Consider the following 17,787-nt stretch of genomic DNA (forward strand, 5'->3'; position numbering starts at 1 on the left):
TGGCGGGACGCTGATGGCGTAGTCTTCGCTGGGCCCCTAAAAGATGGTAAACAAATTGTGGTTAGATCCAACATAAATCCGCAAACAAACTCAATTTCAAATGCACCCCCAAACCCCAAAAAAAAAAAAAAAAAATTAGAATGAATAAATATGAAAGACAGGGAAAACATGGCCATGCAGATATGAGGAGAATGAATAAATATGAAAGACACGGAAAACATGGCCATGCAGATAGGAGAATGAATAAATATGAAAGACACGGAAAACATGGCCATGCAGATAGGAGGAGAATGAATAAAGATGAAAGACAGGGAAAACATGGCCATGTAGATAGGAGGAGAATGAATAAATATGAAAGACACGGAAAACATGGCCATGCAGATAGGAGGAGAATGAATAAAGATGAAAGACAGGGAAAACATGGCCATGTAGATAGGAGGAGAATGAATAAATATGAAAGACAGGGAAAACATGGCCATGCAGATAGGAGGAGAATGAATAAAGATGAAAGACAGGGAAAACATGGCCATGCAGATATGAGGAGAATGAATAAATATGAAAGACACTGAAAACATGGCCATGCAGATATGAGGAGAATGAATAAATATGAAAGACACGGAAAACATGGCCATGCAGTTAGGGCCACAAAGACAAACATGAAAACCACAATCCATTAAACTTACTCGCAGCGATCTGCATGCGAAAGCATGCCAGCAAGCGGGGCGTCCGCCGTTGCAGGTCCGATATGGCGGCTTGAGCCGAAGGAGCGCAGGCGGGCCCGAACCTCCACATATGCGGATCGCTTCTCCCGGTTGGTGATGGGTGGAGGCTGGCTGGTTATCCGCCGATCCATCACCTCCGTAAGCACCAGCAGCTCGCGCCTGGTGAATGCGGAGGCTCTCATGATGGCAATGGAGTTTTTCCAAAAAATCATTTTTGATAAAGTGCTCAAAAATTTTCTGATTGGCTAATGTATTTAGGATATTAACAGGAGCAATTCTATTGGTTAGTGTATGAGTCATGTGTTCGACAGGGCCAGAAATCTGAGGAGACTTATGATAGGCTTAATGCAGTGACATGCGTAAGCAAATTTACATTAAAAAATGAACTCCATGAAATATGCGGGGCTAAAAACAAATAGACCAATTATTTAATAGGGGTTAACATGTATTTTGACAAATAAAAGCGAATGTTTAAGCCGTACGTATTCTGCGGGTAAACACAAACACGGACATAAATAAAGTTTATTGCATTGTGTAAAAAAAAAAAAAAAAAAACAATTAAGCTAATTGATATATTGATTGGCATGTTACGATTGAGGGAGGTAGGCAGAATAAACGAGCAGTTAATCGAAATGTCTCAGGCCAACTTCCGGGTAGTACTAGTGCGTGCGTTCCCTTCAAACCACTTCGGGGATGTACGCTCGCTATTTGGCACGCTCGTTAGATGTTCGGGGATGATGAAGGGTGCCTGCACTGAATGACATATCGTTCAGTGTAGGCACAGCAGAGGATGAGGAGCAACTGTACGATTACAATGTTGTAATCATACTGTCGTTCCTCTATTGGCAAGTGGATACGCACCATTACGCTGCTCCTTTAAGGATACTGGAAGCAAAATTTGGTTACAGGTTTACAGATGAAAAAGTGACTCTTCTAGGACAGTGGTTCTCAAACTCGGTTCTCAGGACCCCACACATTTCACATTTTCCAGGTCACCAGGCAGGTGCTCAGGTGTAGTCATTACTCGCTGACACATTTTAAAAGATCCACAGGTGGAACTAATTATTTCACTTGTGATTCTGTAAGAGACTAATAGTGGTATTCATTATGGGTGCGATAACATCGTTAATATCGCACTTTTTAACGTTTTTGCGTTAATATCACTTGTTTTAGTTTTACACCGTATTCAATTTCAAAGACTTATCGCAGTTTTGAAAAGTCTTTGATAAAAAACGGTGATAACTTTTCACCATTGAATAGGTGTCGAAAAAAAGTGCAGAATTGGGGTTTAGGGGTGCAGGCTTAAAAAAAATAGCCTGCACCCCTGAGATTGACATTTAAAAAAGAACTGTGTCAAAAAAAGTTTAAAAAAAATAGGGACACCCCAAAAAATGTATTAAAAAATTGGGGTGCAAAAAAAAAATGGGAACAAATTGTTAAACAATAGGGAAATAGGTTCTGGGCTATTCTGCAAGTATGCGGCAGATGTTTTCTAGAATAGAATTATAGCGGCAGGTGCACAAATGCAGAATTTTTAAAAAATTACTTTAGGGACACCAAAATATGCTAGTACCCATTTTCATGTACCCCAAATTTGTTGGGACCACTTAAAAAAACGAAAAAAATAACCTAAGAGCTCTTCTGCATCACTATTTAAATCCCCGACTTTCAATTAAAGGCTAAAACGGGGGTACCCATAGTGTTCCCCCATGTTTTTACAACTTTAGGGGGGTCTTACAATTATTTTAAGGAAAAATTCGTAACTTTACGCAAATCCAACTTCGGAGTTTCCCGTTTTCGTTTTATTTTGAATATGGGGATAAGCGGGAGCACGCACCATACCTTTACGCAGAAAAAAACTCCGATATGAAATGTTAACTTCGCCAGGGAAGTTAACCTTTCATATTGAATACCCCTGTAAAGCTGGCCACACACTAGACCAACTTACATCCAACCAGCCAACTTGTTAAGGTATGAAAGCAAATGACAATCAGCAATTTGCTCCCAAACAATGGAAAATGGACAAAAACTGTTGTTTGAACAAATTGTTTAGATCAAACATTTAACAAACTTGTCTGAACAACCATTTTCATCTGTTTTCTGGCATTTAGGAGCAAATTACTGATCATGTTTTACTCCCATACGTTACCAGATTTTCATTCCAACCTAGTTGGATGGTTGGATGAAAGTAAAGCTGGCCACACACTGGACCAACTTACATCCAACCAGCCAACTTGTTGATTGGTTGGAATGAAAATCTGGTAACGTATGGGAGTAAATGATGATCAGCAATTTGCTCCTAAATGCCAGAAAAGATGAAAATGGTCGGTCAGACAAGTTTGTTAAATGTTTGATATAAACTATTGTTCAAACAACAGTTTTGGTCCATTTTCCAGCGTTTGGGAGCAAATTGCTGATTGTGGCCCTCATTCAGAGCCACTCGCTATTTGCGGTCGTTCGTTCTAAAACTAGGGGTGGCTATTCAAATGAACCGTTCGCTGTTTGCGGTCTGTTCACGCCTCTATGTCTGAACGAGCGAACAAAACTTGCGTTCGTTTTTTTGAAAAATACGCCCCCTGGCCGCTCGCATTTTACGTCATGTCCGCTATTTATTAGATTAATCGAGTACATCGACAAGGGTATGAACTGCTCGCTATTCTTGGGGTTGGTGTTTGCTACCACAATTTTGCGAACAGTTCTGACTATAAAATAACCCAGTGACGTGGTCAATGACGCTGCTGTTTTAAATATGCACACCCATAAAACGCCCGTTTTGACCTTTAAGCACGCCTGCGTTCTGATTTCCACTCCCCATTTTCAAACACCTTCCCCTGTTACCACCCACATACGCCTCTTTCTGTCACTCAAAATAGCAGGCATTCGCTATTTTGCGAGCACATGAATTTCGGCCGCACTGACTGGTTAGCGCATGCATATAACGATCCTTACGCATGCGCAGTTGGGCAAACATCGCTCGGAGCGAACGAGCGGCCGCATACGAGCGGCACTGAATCAGGCCCTGTATTCCTTACCAGATTTTCATTCCAACCAATCAACTAGTTGGCTGGTTGGACAGATAATCTTTAGATGTGTGGCCAGCTTTAGTCTAATGTGTGGCCAGCAATTGTGCAATTTGCAATCGATTGTATATAAAAATCTTTCTCTTTTTTCAATCGATTGTGGCAATTTGGCAATCGATTGGAAAAGGAAAAGCTTTTTATAGACAATTGATTGCAAATTGCACAATTGCTGATGTATGAGGACATAAACACAAGTGCACCTAAAGTATCCAGTTTTCTTATTAGATAAGAAGTGTTTAGGGATTGTGCCACCATCCGTATTAGTAATATCTGTTTTTACCAGGAGTTCAAGAAGATTCCGACTCCTAGAGTAGCATGGCATAATATCAGTGGAGGATAGGGGCAACATGTCATCCGACTTAATAAGAGGCCAATGTTTCTTAGCAATTTTGTTAAGTCTATAGGACAGGACATCAAATTGATTTATCCAAGGCAGAGACTCTCTAGATGTTACTTTAATACGTTTCTCAAGTAAATATCTACAATCTAATTTATGCACACGATCCTAACAAACAGTATTCAACCCACTGCTGTTCCTGGCGTGGGATGATTTTAGTTACTCCGACTCAGAGGTGGAATTCATTTTGGAAAAAGAATGTATGTGTGAACAGGCCAAAGCTGCATCTGCTGATATCATTTATAGAGATTGGCTGAAACTAAAAAAGGAAATGAGATTTTCTTTAGTGACCAATCCATTGCACCTAGAGTGCTATTCTCTTCTAGACATACTATAGGTGGGTTTAGTGTAATAAATGTATGCACAGAGGGAACTTGTAATGTGCTTTTTAGTGTGTAGATATTATTGCCTATATAATGCCATCATGTATTATGTATACATCTTTAATGCTGTATCCTTTTTCCACAGGTAGATTTATGTTATGGCTCTGCTGTTTGCCAACCATCTCTTTATTAAAGAGTTATTTTCATGTGTTCAGTGAAAGCACTGCATAGATTCCCCCGGTGTAAGGGAGCGTTCTGCTAATAATGGAACCACTCCCTGCATTCTGCAGCTGATTCATATCTAGCCGCTATATGATCATATTTTACCTACCGAGCATCAAGTGATTCTGCATATGTCAGTTTGTATATAAAGTTATAAAGCAGAGTTAAAACTGAATTGTGAAACAGGGCATAAAACTCTCAGACAGGTATCAAGCAAATGCTGCCTTCACCTACCATTCTGTATTAAAAGTCAGTTACCCATTTTGCTACATCCATCTACATCTTCCATAGCATAAAACCACACACCTGCCTGTTATCTAAGTTACCTTCTCCAATTCACAGACACACTCCCAGGACACTTTTTTCCAGCATCTGGTATCTCTCTCTACCATCTGATCGAAAGCTCTACTTCAGTGGTTCTCAAACTCAGTCCTCAGGGCCCCTCACAGTTCACATTTTCCAGGTCACCCAGCAGGTGCACAGGTGTATTCATTGCTCACTGACACATTTTAAAAGATCCACAGGTGGAGCTAATTATTTCACTTGTGATTCAGTGAGGAGACCTGGAAAACATGCACTGTTTGGGATCCTGAGGACCGAGTTTGAGAACCTGTGCTCTACTTCAATCTCTCCCTGTGAATGTTATTGCATGCTGCTGCTTCCAAGGAACTTTTTATGTTTTTAAATGTATCAAAACAAGTGAACCACACAGAACGCACCCACCTGGCAAGTGAAGCCAGACACACTAAATGGTATTTGCCTACTTTTGAAAAATCATTTCAAGATTACTGTAGTAAAATTAATTTGCCTTGCACCAAGGGGGAGAGTCCTGCTCTGCTAAAGGGGTGTGTCTAGCTCCACCCATGGATTTTACCTAATGCTTCCCAAGGGCATGTGTAATAAACTCCTCCTAGAGGTACTGGTATACTCACAGGTTAGGTTTACCTAAATGTAGTAGGTGAAGAGATATTATTCTTCTATGACCTTCACTTTTGTATCTCACCTTTATATCCTCATCTTTCATTTTCTACCCACGACAGAGAGGCAAGGCCTCTATTTTCTGTTTGTGTACTTCTCTCTGTTTAGAGAAATCCAATACAAGCTAGCTACTGCTTTGTTTGCAGTAAACTTCTCAATCTGACTTGATATTGTACATTGTGTTCACAGAATAGTTTACACATATTAAACACAATGGATGTAAATAAGTTTACTCTTTATTTTTCAGGAACGCTTCACTGAAGAACTTTCAAGAATGAGCTTTCCTTTGGATCTCATTAACAGTTAAATAGGTAAATGATGATAAATTCATACCAAACAATTTGTTACCTTATTTACAATACAATATTTAGGTTTACTCCTTTGAAGAACTGCACTAAATCATACCTATATGGTATTTTTTAAGAATTCCCTAGATGTCCTCTAAAGTGTCAATCTAGGTTATAAACTCGTTGGTGAATAAATGTTTCCTTTGGTTATTGTAACAGTTTCTGAATAGGTACTTGACTGGCTGAAAAAATTGTAGCTTTACTTGAATTTAGGTCCTGATTCCTTAAGAAACCCATTAAAAAGTCTGCACAAATGGGGTAATAAAATAGATTAAAATTTCTTATAGTACAGTAGGGAGAAGCCGTCTGGACCAGGGGCTTTACCAGATTTTTGAGATTTTAACATCTCCTCCAACTCTTCTAAAGAGATATCTGAGCTTAGATGAGCAACCATAGAACTACTTAATTTAGGGAGATGACACTTTGCCCCCCAAAAATCAATGTCTTTATCTAAAGAGGGAGATGGAACAGAGTTGTGGTTGGAGTTATACAAATTTTGATAAAAGGTTTCAAATTCCTTCACTATCCTCCCGGGGTCATGTGTTAGATCACCCACCCACTCTAATTTTAATCGACAAAATATTTTTAGATGAGACTTTAGTTCGCAATTCATGAGCTAGTAGCTTACCGGCTTTATCCCCCTTTTCATAATACTTCTGATTTAAACGACGGAGGCTGAATTCTGTCTTATGAGACAATAACATATTGAGTTCTCCTCGAATTTTAATGAGCTGATCTAGGTCGGATTGAATAAGAGTAGATTTATATTTTAATTCTAGTTGGTGCAGCTGTGTAGTTAAATCTAAAATGGCTTGGGTACGTTGTCGTTTAATTCTAGAAGCCATTTGAATAAGATGTCCACAAAGAAATGCTCTGTGGGCTTCCCACAAAGTCATATCTTTGATATCAGGGGACTGATTTATGGAAAAATAATCTTTGAGTGATTGGGAAATCTGTACTAAAACATCTGTATTTTGAAGAAGAGAATCATTTAGGCACCAGGAGGGAGGTAGAGATATAGGGGAAAGACAAGACAAAGTAGAGGAGACTGGGGCGTGGTCGGACCATGTGATAAAGTTTATATTAACCCCCTTAATATGAGGAGTCATGGCCTGACCAACAAATATCATATCAATTCTGGTATATATTTTATGCATTTGGTATATATATATATATAATCTAAAGATATAATCTTTAGCAAGAGGGTCCTGCACCCACCAGGTGTCAAATAATAAGTGTTTTTTGAGTAGGGCTTTAGAATTACGCTCTTCAATATAAGTTAATGAAGGAGGCAAGGGGTGGGATCGGTCATATTTTTGATGAAGAACTGTATTAAAATCCCCTACTAAAATAACCTCCCTTTTACGTAATGAGAAATTTTTGAGTCAAGAGCAGCAAAAAAAGAAGATTGGTGAGTGTTTATGCCCCAAATGTAAATCAATGTAACCAATGAATTATTTAACATGCCCACTATGATAATAAACCTACCTCTCCTATCTCTGAACACCGTTTCCGGTTCCAACTGTAAATGACTAGCAACCAGAACCGCCACTCCCCTTTTTTTTTGTGAGTGATCACAGGCATGAAATACAACAGGATACCTTGAGGAAGGACTTCAGGGTGTAAAGAACCTCGGCAATGTGTTTCCTGGAGAAAAATCAAATCACTGGACATTCGCTTTAAATCTAAGAATAACTTGGCCCACTTTTGTGGGCTATTTAGACCCTTAACATTGTAAGTTACAATACGAATTTACATTTATAATAATGATAATTATGTATCAAATATAACAAAAAATGCCCCCCCCTCCCCGAAAAAAAGAGAAAATAAAATCAGAATTAGGAAAAGATAAAAAAAAGCAATGAAACAAAATAAAATAATACATAAAAGGAAAAATTAAGACTCGTAAACCCCAAAAGGGAAGAGTCCAACATACTGAGTGCCTAGAGGAACGGTAGGAGAAAATATCCCACCAAAGCTCAGAAAGGGTCATATTGACCAGAAGGGGTAAGGCACTAGCCTCACTCAAACTGATATCACTGAAAAAAGAACCCACTCAATACAAATTACAAATACAGAAATTATCCATAATACGGAAGCATATTATAGAAATCAAAAAGCGAGGTCACACTGCTAACATGACCGAAAAATAATACATATAATATATATAAAAAAAGAAAACATTTATCCCAAAATTTTTATAAAAAATATCTAGAGAAACCAAAAAAAACAAACCTGCAAAAGCACAGATACTTCACACAAACATTGACTTACTAAATAAGACATCAAAAGTAAACCAACCCAATTTTATAATAACAACTCAAAAAGGGTTAGCAAAAAATTGGCATAGCTCCAACCAGGATGAGTGAAGAACCAAACTCAAGGTGGATTGTTGGGAGAGGTAGAAGTAGAAGGCACTGTTGACCAAACACGCTGTGAAGCCCTTGGAGGTGTGGGAGAGACAGAAAACTGCTTGTTAGTCAGACTCTTTTGAGATGTCGGAGCAGTCGCAGTGCCAAGAGGAGACAGGTTGAGCTTTGTCAGCAATCGAAGAGCATCTTCTTTGGATTTAGTGGACAGTTGTCTCCCTTCAGATGAAACAATCAGAGAAAAAGGAAAACCCCATCTATACTTAATATGATTGTCCTGGAGAACCTGGGTATAGTCCCGAAGATCGAAGCACCTTTTAAGGGTCATAGGGGAGAGATCTTGGAAGACCATAAGGTGATGCAAGTCGAAGACACATTTGTCTCGCTCTCGCCAGCAGCCTCGCCTTCGTCTTGAAATAGTGGCACCGTAACACCACATCCCGTGGAGGAGCCAAATGTGCCGGCTTTGCCCGCAATGTGCGATGCGCCCTGTCCAGAAGAAACTCGTCCACTGGAGTGGCGGGAAGCAGGTGTTGAAAGAAGCAAATGAGGAAGTCTTCCAATTGAGCCGGTTCAATGAATTCAGGATATTCATGATCCACAAGTTATTCCGTCGGGCTCTATTCTCGATATCCTCCTGCTGATCTTGAAGTAAATGGATGTCAACCTGCATAGCGGACATAGAATGCTCCATCTCCTGTTGGAATTGGATTACTTCATCCATTTTATAATCCATCTTATCAGTGCGAGTTCCAAGCTCTGAAACCTCTGTTTTGAGACCAGAGACCACTTTTTGAATCTCAGAGTGGAATGCATTTTTAAGTGATTTAATCTGAGAAAGAATGGAGGCAATGCTATCTCTCATAGAGCCTGCTGGTGAATTCGACTCCTCTTCCAGTTCTGAAATATGAGCAGATATGGAGGGAGCCACTGTCTTATGAGATGGAGCCTGCATTTTATTTATAAAGGTGGTAAGATCACCAGGGGGAGCCGACTTGCGAGGCTTAGGCATAGTGAGAGGTCTTCAGTTTTGGGTTTGGGTCATGAAGCAGTGTGAAACACCCAGAGTTAATAATATGGCATCCTTATATAGAGTAACTGTACACTCAGATCCAGAGCAGGATTCTTGTATTCAGAGAGATTACATCTTCATAAAGAAGGTTGTGAGGAATAGGGAAAGCTTGGATGGAGGTGTAGCTCGGATAAAGGGTGACTTCCAGCTCATATATAAATACTGTACCTTATACATCCATTGAATAGTATCAGCCACAATCATCCACAGTATATAATGTAAGTGAATAAAGTATTAGGCAGTTTGGCTTCAGTTAGAGACATGCAGGGGCACTGCCTCCTTCTTCACAGACTGCCCACAGACCCAATCAATATCGCACCCCCACAGGCAGAACACAGCAGCAGGGGGGGAGAGTCACAGGGATGATCCCAGTCAAGGGAGTGGGCACTTGGCACACGGCAGCTTAAGAAAGTACCTTAGTTAGGAAGGAGGTGTGGGTTCAGGACATTCTCCTATTCACCGCTGAATCCCCTGCAGAAGACAAGATGGCGGACGGGCGGTTGTTAGATCACTCCGTGGGTCTGATGCTCCTGATCATTCGGGCCGCAGGAGACTTCTCCCTGGCCCGGTAGTGAGACCGGAGGGTAGGGGCAACTGTCAGGAGCAGGGCCGGATTTCCCGTTATGCATCCTAGGCACTCGCCTAGGGCCCGGCGGGGTCCAAGGGCCCAGTAGACGGGCCTTTGCCTGCAGTAATCACCCGTTCACAGCGCTCCCAGTGGAGTACTGCGCGAGTTACCGTGTGACATCAAGTCACGCGGTCCCGCCTCCAATCCCATGCGGCTGTTGGTGCTCTCTTGGAGAGAGAGACTGTGTTGTATGCAGCTGCCAGCCTGCGCGCTGCACACTGCAAAGTATTACTCACCGCCCGGCGGGGACCCGCCGCCCTGTCTCTCCCAGGTGAAATAAGGGTCCGCGTCCATGGCCCGCGTCCCTGTCTCAGCTAGCTTCTGCCGCATCCGCCCCAGCAGGTACATCAGCCTCTTTGTCACCACAGTGACAGTGTCACTGCAAGACTTGCACCGCCCACCAGCAGCAATCAGCGTGAATGGCAGCACACAGGTACTGTTCATATTTGTTAGTAATGTATACACAGTTGGCTTGGCTCCATATACTGTACATATTCATTACAGGAGGATTATATATACATGTTTATATGTATATATATATATATATATATAGAGAGAGAGATATATACACACACACACACACACACACACACACACACCAGAATAATGAGAAAAATGGATTAATCCCATTAAAACGTTGGTTTAGTAATGGTCACTGGGCCTGATTCAGCAAGCAATGCAAGTGAGAGAACGCATGCACTCAGCCGATATTTTCATTCTGTGCATGGGTATGCATCCAGGGCCGGATTATAGGCAGGGCGGTCGTCCAGGGGCCCCCACACATTGGGGGCCCCCACTCATTGGGGGCCCCCACACTGCTGTAAGCATTCCGGGCCACTCTGGAGTCTGGACGCTCTGTGGCCAGTACCAGCCGGCAGCAGTGACAGCTGAACACACTGACTCTATCACTGATCGTGGAGGACGTTGGAAGCCCCACCCCCTCGTTCCCGCGATTCGCAGGTGAATGGGCAGGGGGCGGAGCCTAATGACGGGACCCAAATCATTCAGAAGAGCTCTGCCTGCCTGATCTGATCCTGCAGCAGGTACAGTGTGTGTGTATACTCTGTCCTTTCCTCTCTCTCTCTCATCTTGTCACTCATGACTTCTCTGTCTCTGGGGCGTATTTAATTAGCCATGGTCTCTCTCTCTTTCTCACTTCCACTCTGTCTCTCTCCCTGTTCTCTCTTCTCTATCTTGCTCTCCCTTCCCTGTCTGTCTCACTCTCTCCCTTTCTCCCTCCCCCTCCTTGTCCCTCCCTCTCTCTTTCTCTCCACTCTCTGTCTCTCCCTTTCTATCCCCCTTCCTCCTACTCCCTTCTTTTTCTCTCACCCCCCCCCACTCAAAATTTTGCGTTTGCCCCTGGCAGCATACTAGATCATGGGGGCCAATTTATTAATTATCGCATTTGCAATATGATTTGGGCATGACATTACCGCCCATGATCGCACTGCAAGATGCGATACCTGTAGAATAACAACCGGCACACGCAGGGACAGGGGCTCCATCCCTGCGATGTGCTTGGAGTGCTGCTGGGGCTTCTGCGCATGCGCAGTACTGCTAACTGCACATGCGCGGCCACCACTGCCTGGTGGGTCCCAGGGGCCCTCACAATTTAGTTGCCCCGGGGCCCCAACAAGCCTTAATCCGGCGCTGTATGCATCGCATTGTGTGCACAGGTTGCTGCGTATGGTTAGAGCTCCATTAGAGTACGCAGGGAGCCTGCAGAGACTTCCGATGTTGATTGACAGGAAGTGCCATTTGTGGGTGGTGACGGGGGTGGTCAGCCGAATGCAGGCCGTTTGCACGCCATTATGGGGACGTGCATAAATTACTCTCAGCGGTGCCGCCGCATGCTGCCAAGGCGCCTCCCTGCGTGCAGGAATATCTCAAGTCCTACTGCATGTCAGGTCTACCCTTAGCTTTTACGCAGCTTCGATGGCACTCAATGTTCCCGATGTTTATGCTGTCAATCATGGCAGAGGTGGGCGGCTTTATGTTTTGCTGGGTGTCTGCTTCTTGTGCTGCAGCCTGCGGACTTATGCATTGATTATGCATTGATTAGCAGATACTCGCAGTGGCAGGGTGCGTGCATCTGCTAGCGTGCTTACCTTGCTGAATCAGGCCCACTGTCTCCTGACGTTTTTCACGTTGAGTGCCGCTGAATTCTGTTGTATGTATATCCAGACTCACAAGCTGGCCTATGGAGGAGAGTGCCATTGGTCATTGAACTGCATATATATATATATATATATATATATATAACCTTTATTTATATGGCTAAACAAGGGTTCTGCAGCACCTAACAGTATATAAACAAATTAGCAATACAAGAAAGCCGTGACTTACAGTTCAAGACTTTATAAATGTTCCTGCATCAGGGCAGCAGAGAACAAAGGGGTATGACATATATGATCATATTGGTATATGAAGGAAAAGCACATGAGGGAAGAGGGCCCTGCTTGTGAGAGCTTACATATATATAATCTTGTCCTGTCCCAAATGCATCTTAACATGCCCTAGTCCTGCGAACTCATGTTTGGCAGCCCTGACTCATATTGCAAAATGTGTAGACACATTATAATATATTTTCTATAGGCACAGGAGGAAAAACAAAAAATTATGTAAGGGGCATGAAATCGGAACTCACATATAGTGCTAGGAATTGTTTGAGTGAGGGGGGCCCCAAATTGGTATCTTGCCTAGGGCCCCATGAAGTCTAAATCCGGCTCTGGTCAGGAGTGTCCCGGGTGCTGAGCGGAGGGAGGAGAAGAAAGCAGCCAGCCGCACTGTATAGCTGGAGTATGGCGGCTGGGAAGACCAAATTGAGGGCGCGGCTTCACCGAATCTCAGGCCTCCGGCCGGGAAGGGGTCAGAGGGTGCAGGAGGGCAACAAAAGAGGACCAGTCAACTGGGGACACACCAGGTAGTGCTATGCAGCTTGGGAGGTAGGGAGGACCCCCGATAACCACCTTAAGTACAGCCTGTCTGCGGGAGCTGAAGCAGCCAGGCCACGCCCCCAGTGCTGCTGTTTTTTAACACAATAGAGTGCAGTTACTGTTTTCTTTTTCCCAAAGTAATCTGCGTTGGAAGAAAAAAGGTCAGCGTCGCCACCCCTGTCCTGCCCCCAAATGGCATGCTGCGACTTATTCATAAGGGTTTTGCATACAAGTTTGAATCAGGTACAGTGTCCCCTCCTCGCTTTCTGCTCCCTCTCCCCTTCACTCCTTACAGATATCTGGCATTAGGGACTGCTTACAATATTTATTATTTATTTATTACCAGTTATTTATATAGTGCACACATATTCCGCAGCGCTTTACAGAGAATAGTTGGCCATTCACATCAGTCCCTGCCCCAGTGGAGCTTACAATCTACGTTCCCTATCACATGCACACAAACATACCAGTACACACTAGGGTTAATTTTTGTTGGCAGCCAATTAACCTACCAGTATATTTTTCGGAGTGTGGGAGGAAACCGGAGTACCCGGAGGAAACCCACGCAAGCACAGGGAGAATATATAAACTCCGCACAGTTAGAGCCGTGGTGGGAATCGAACCCACAATATCAGTGCTGTGAGGCAGTAATGCTCACCATTACACCATCTGTGCTGCCCAATTATCTACATAGAGGGAAATACACTGTTTGACTAAAACAAATCCTCTCTCCTGCTATGTACAAAATTGTATAGTGTGAGTGGTCTCTACTGCAAGATCTCCGGCTGCTGAGTCTCTGGTGCTTCTCCTTCTGTAAGAGACAGAAGCGAAGGGCCTTATCCAATTGCCTCAGGGGCTGCATCTCACCCACGGGTTGTGTATTTTGCCTACCTCTGGGGTGGAAAGAAGAGTCTCCAGTGGTACATTAGACTCTGAGTCTCTTTTCCATACAGTGCTAAAATTAACTGAACAATATAGCATCCTCAACTTTCCAGTGTGAGAGGGATATTGGTGTTATTGAAAATAATGCACTAGAGTAGGCCTGACCACCCTATGACTCTCCAGCTGTTCTGAAACTACAAGTACCAATATACTCTCCCACTGATCAGCTAGTAAAGCATGCTGGAACTTGTAGTTTCACAACAGCTGGAGAGCCACAGGTTGGTCAGCCCTGTACTCAGGGCCCGATTCAGACCCACTCGCTAGGCTGCGTTCGCACACAGCCAGCTGAAGTTTGCATTCTGCGCATATGTACGCATCTCAGTGCGCAAGCGCGAACCAGTGTGAGCGATCGGGAAGCGTTCGCTCGCTGCGCATAGACAGCCCGGCTGATTGAGTGACAGTAGAAGCCATTTGTGGGTGGTGACAGGGGCTGGCCGTTAGAAACGGAGGAGTGGAGGTACGAACGCAGGCGTGCCTGTGCATCTTAACGCCATTTCAGAGGTGTGCATAATTAAGTGGCAGTGTCATAGTACATGTCACATGGTTGAAAATCACACTGAATCACTCACACTGCTTGCAGTAGGGTATGGTCAGCCAAAAGCACTGCGATCGCTTCCGATGGAACTCGATGTTACCGATGGTTGCATACACTTCCTGGAGAAGACGTGCGCAAGTGGGCATCTTAAGACAGGCAGGTGGGTGTCTGCATATACAGAGCGATCGCAAGCTAAGACATAGTGGGCGTGCTAATACCTTGCCATGCAATCGTCTGCCTTTGCCAGATTTGCATATGCTGGGTGCATGTGAACGTATCTTGCAAGCGGGTCTGAATCGAGCCATCACTGTCTTACTGTTTCATGACTGAAATAAGTATAGAATTGATAAATCATTTAGAAAAAAAAATCATTCAGAAAGGGAGAATACAAGACAAGTAGATATAGTAATAACAAAAAGGAACAACAGCTGTGGAAATCACATTTCTTAAAGGTAAACATACAAATACCCCTACTAGATATTGCTGATAGGAGCATTTGATTGGCAAGGTTGCAAGTGGTAAATCAAGAGGTTACTGATGACTCTGCAAAGTATTTAAGACTAAGGGGTAAATTTACTAAGAATCGGGATTGACGCGATTTTCAAAGTGATTCATCTCGGCATGGTGATGTAGATCGAGATTCTCGGGTGATTTTAAAGCACGCTCAAATTAGTTATATCACCCGAGATTGCAGTGATTTCTCTCAGCACCACTCTCCCTAGCAAGCACCCTGCACATATCAGTGAGATATGTGTAAGCTGCTTGTGTTGTGCCTGTAATAAACAGGTTAATTGTAACAAAAAAATGATGTGAGGTCCCCCTTCAAAACACTAACCAGCCCCGGACTTGCCAGCCAGTTCTGGTTCTTAACATTACAGGGAAACAAAATGTGTTGGGTTCCACTGTAATTTAAGAACCAGCACCAGGCAGCAGGGACAGAGCTGGTTTTAAATATACGGAGAAAAAAATTGGCATGATGTACTCCGTATATTTAAAACCAGCCCTGGACCCTTTCTAACGGGGGACTGATGCCACAGCAAGGGGTGCCCTTTCACTGGGCCTCCCAGCAGCAGCATCAGCCCTGACCGCTAGTCAGCCCAGGCCAGGGATCACTGGGGTGTTGGGGACACCTCAAATAAAGGGGTCACCCTCTCTAGGGCACCCCTGGCCTGGGCTGATAGCCCGGGGCTATCCCCGCCACCCCTGGGCGGTGGGTGGCGGGTTGATAAATGATGAATGTTTTACGTGAAAAGTACTTCCGATTTGGCCCGATGGTGATTTGATTCGAGATTGCTATCTCACCCGAGTTTTACGAGTGAGATGAGAGAAATCTCTCTCTAACTCACCCGACTTTACCTTTAGTAAATTTGCAAGCACGAAAAAAATGAATTAATCACCCGAGATGGACCTATCTCGAATCTTAGTAAATTTACCCCTAAAGGTGACTACATACTAGACAATGTTTTGCACGATTTGACCGATTCTGACGCATCAGAACGACAAATCGTGTAGTGTCCACGAACGATAATGATGTGCATATCCGTATCCTCAGATCTTCCCTACAGCATGTAAGATCTGGCAATCTCGTACACGATTTTGTGAAGATCATTCGTGTTTTGGTACTAACGAAATATCCTCCGATCTGCGTCACTTGACTGACATGTCACTGGACACTCCCCATCTCCATTTTGTGCAGTTGAAGGAGCAGGACGTGGAACAGCTGGCACACCCGATCGCGTTCTTCTAGAAGTGGTAAGTATATACAAAAGTGCTGCTGGCCACCATTGTGTACCCACCCCTATTGTATATACCCCTGACCACCACTGTGTACCAAAACGTGATGATCCACTGACCACCACTGTGTGCCCACCCATATCTATATACCCGTCACCACCACTGTGTGCCACAACAACATAACTTAACTCCACATTAAAAACACTATAAATAATAACTCTTAATTAAAAAAATATAACTATTTAAATAAAATGTCCTTTTAATTAATGGGGTTTTTTTTTATCATAGAAATGTCTTTGGATAAAGAATAAAACTTTATAACAGGCTTCCTGGAGCACTACCACTCCAAAGAATGTCTCTGCCGCGTCTGTTAATTGGGTGAGGAAGAAGATCCAGAACCTCCGGGCAGTTTTTGTTAAGGAGCATAAAAAGGTTGAAGATTCCAAGAGGTCTGGATCAGGGGCCGAGGATGTTTACCACCTCACCTTGTGGTACAACAGTCTAAGAGCCACAGCGAGGGTCTGTAGTCCTGATGGCCGAGCGAGAGGGAAATATAATTATGTAATGATGTTTATGTGTGTGTGTTAGATTATGTTTCAGCAGGTATTCTGGAATCTTGTTACTATCTGTATTAGAATCATCCATATGAGAGGCGAGTATTCTAATAAGGGGCACCGAGAGGGGGGGAGCGGGTACAGATTTCCCGGGGCTTGGCAGGGGGCCTGGGCCGCCGAAAGCACACTGCCATGTTTTTTTTTTTTCAAACTTTTTTTTTTTATTAGCCACTTCAAGATCTACAGAACCGCTGCTGGCAGCGGCGGGCTGCAGTTTGGGGGTGGGGGTATGGGGGTCTTTCACCGGCTGCATCACACTGTCTGTGTGTCAATGTGTCACACAGACAGTGTCACTTACTTACAGACTGCAGCCGCGCCGCTGCGGAGCTAATGCACTAGCAAGATGATGATGTCATCATCTCGCGAGGGCTCTCATCACCAGCATGCAGTGCGGCACCAGTACCAGGATCCGGGCAGCGGCGGCGGCGGGCATGGACAGATTACACAGACCGGATCTGGGCAGCGGCGGGCGGGTATACTTGTTGCTTGTGTGGCCCAACACTCAGCAGACAAGGGTGAGACTGGCTGCGCTAAAAGTAAGAGCCTGAGCGTGCCACTAACTGACTGTTGTGCTGTCCATCAAGTGCATATTATTAGATATATCATATGTATATTTTTTACACATACATATTACATGTTTAGATATATACTTATTAAAAAAATATATGTTATATAATATATCATAGATATTTATATAATAAGCATATATCTAAACGTGTAATATACATGTGAAAAAAAAAATATATGGTATATCATCTACATATACATAATATATCATATTATATAGTAAGTATCGAAACGTGTGTAATATATTACACACACACACACACACTATATATATATATATATATATATATATATATATATATATATATATATATATGCATG

At 43.3% G+C, this 17,787-nt stretch overlaps 1 long non-coding RNA gene across 1 annotated transcript in view; it reads left to right on the plus strand.

Annotated features, from left to right (window-relative positions):
• LOC148539327 (uncharacterized) overlaps nt 1–17,025 on the plus strand; it is a 43,925-nt gene extending 26,900 nt beyond the window's left edge. Inside the window, exons 3-5 of the long non-coding RNA XR_015870265.1 lie at nt 5,970–6,033; nt 16,104–16,303; nt 16,574–17,025. This is a non-coding gene — a long non-coding RNA (uncharacterized LOC148539327). The remainder of the gene's footprint in view (nt 1–5,969; nt 6,034–16,103; nt 16,304–16,573) is intronic.
• Nucleotides 17,026–17,787: the final 762 nt, after the last annotated feature.

This window comes from Taudactylus pleione, unplaced genomic scaffold (assembly GCF_031769625.1).
Source record: "Taudactylus pleione unplaced genomic scaffold, aTauple2 ptg000026l, whole genome shotgun sequence".
Classification (NCBI taxonomy): Eukaryota; Metazoa; Chordata; class Amphibia; order Anura; family Myobatrachidae; genus Taudactylus; species Taudactylus pleione.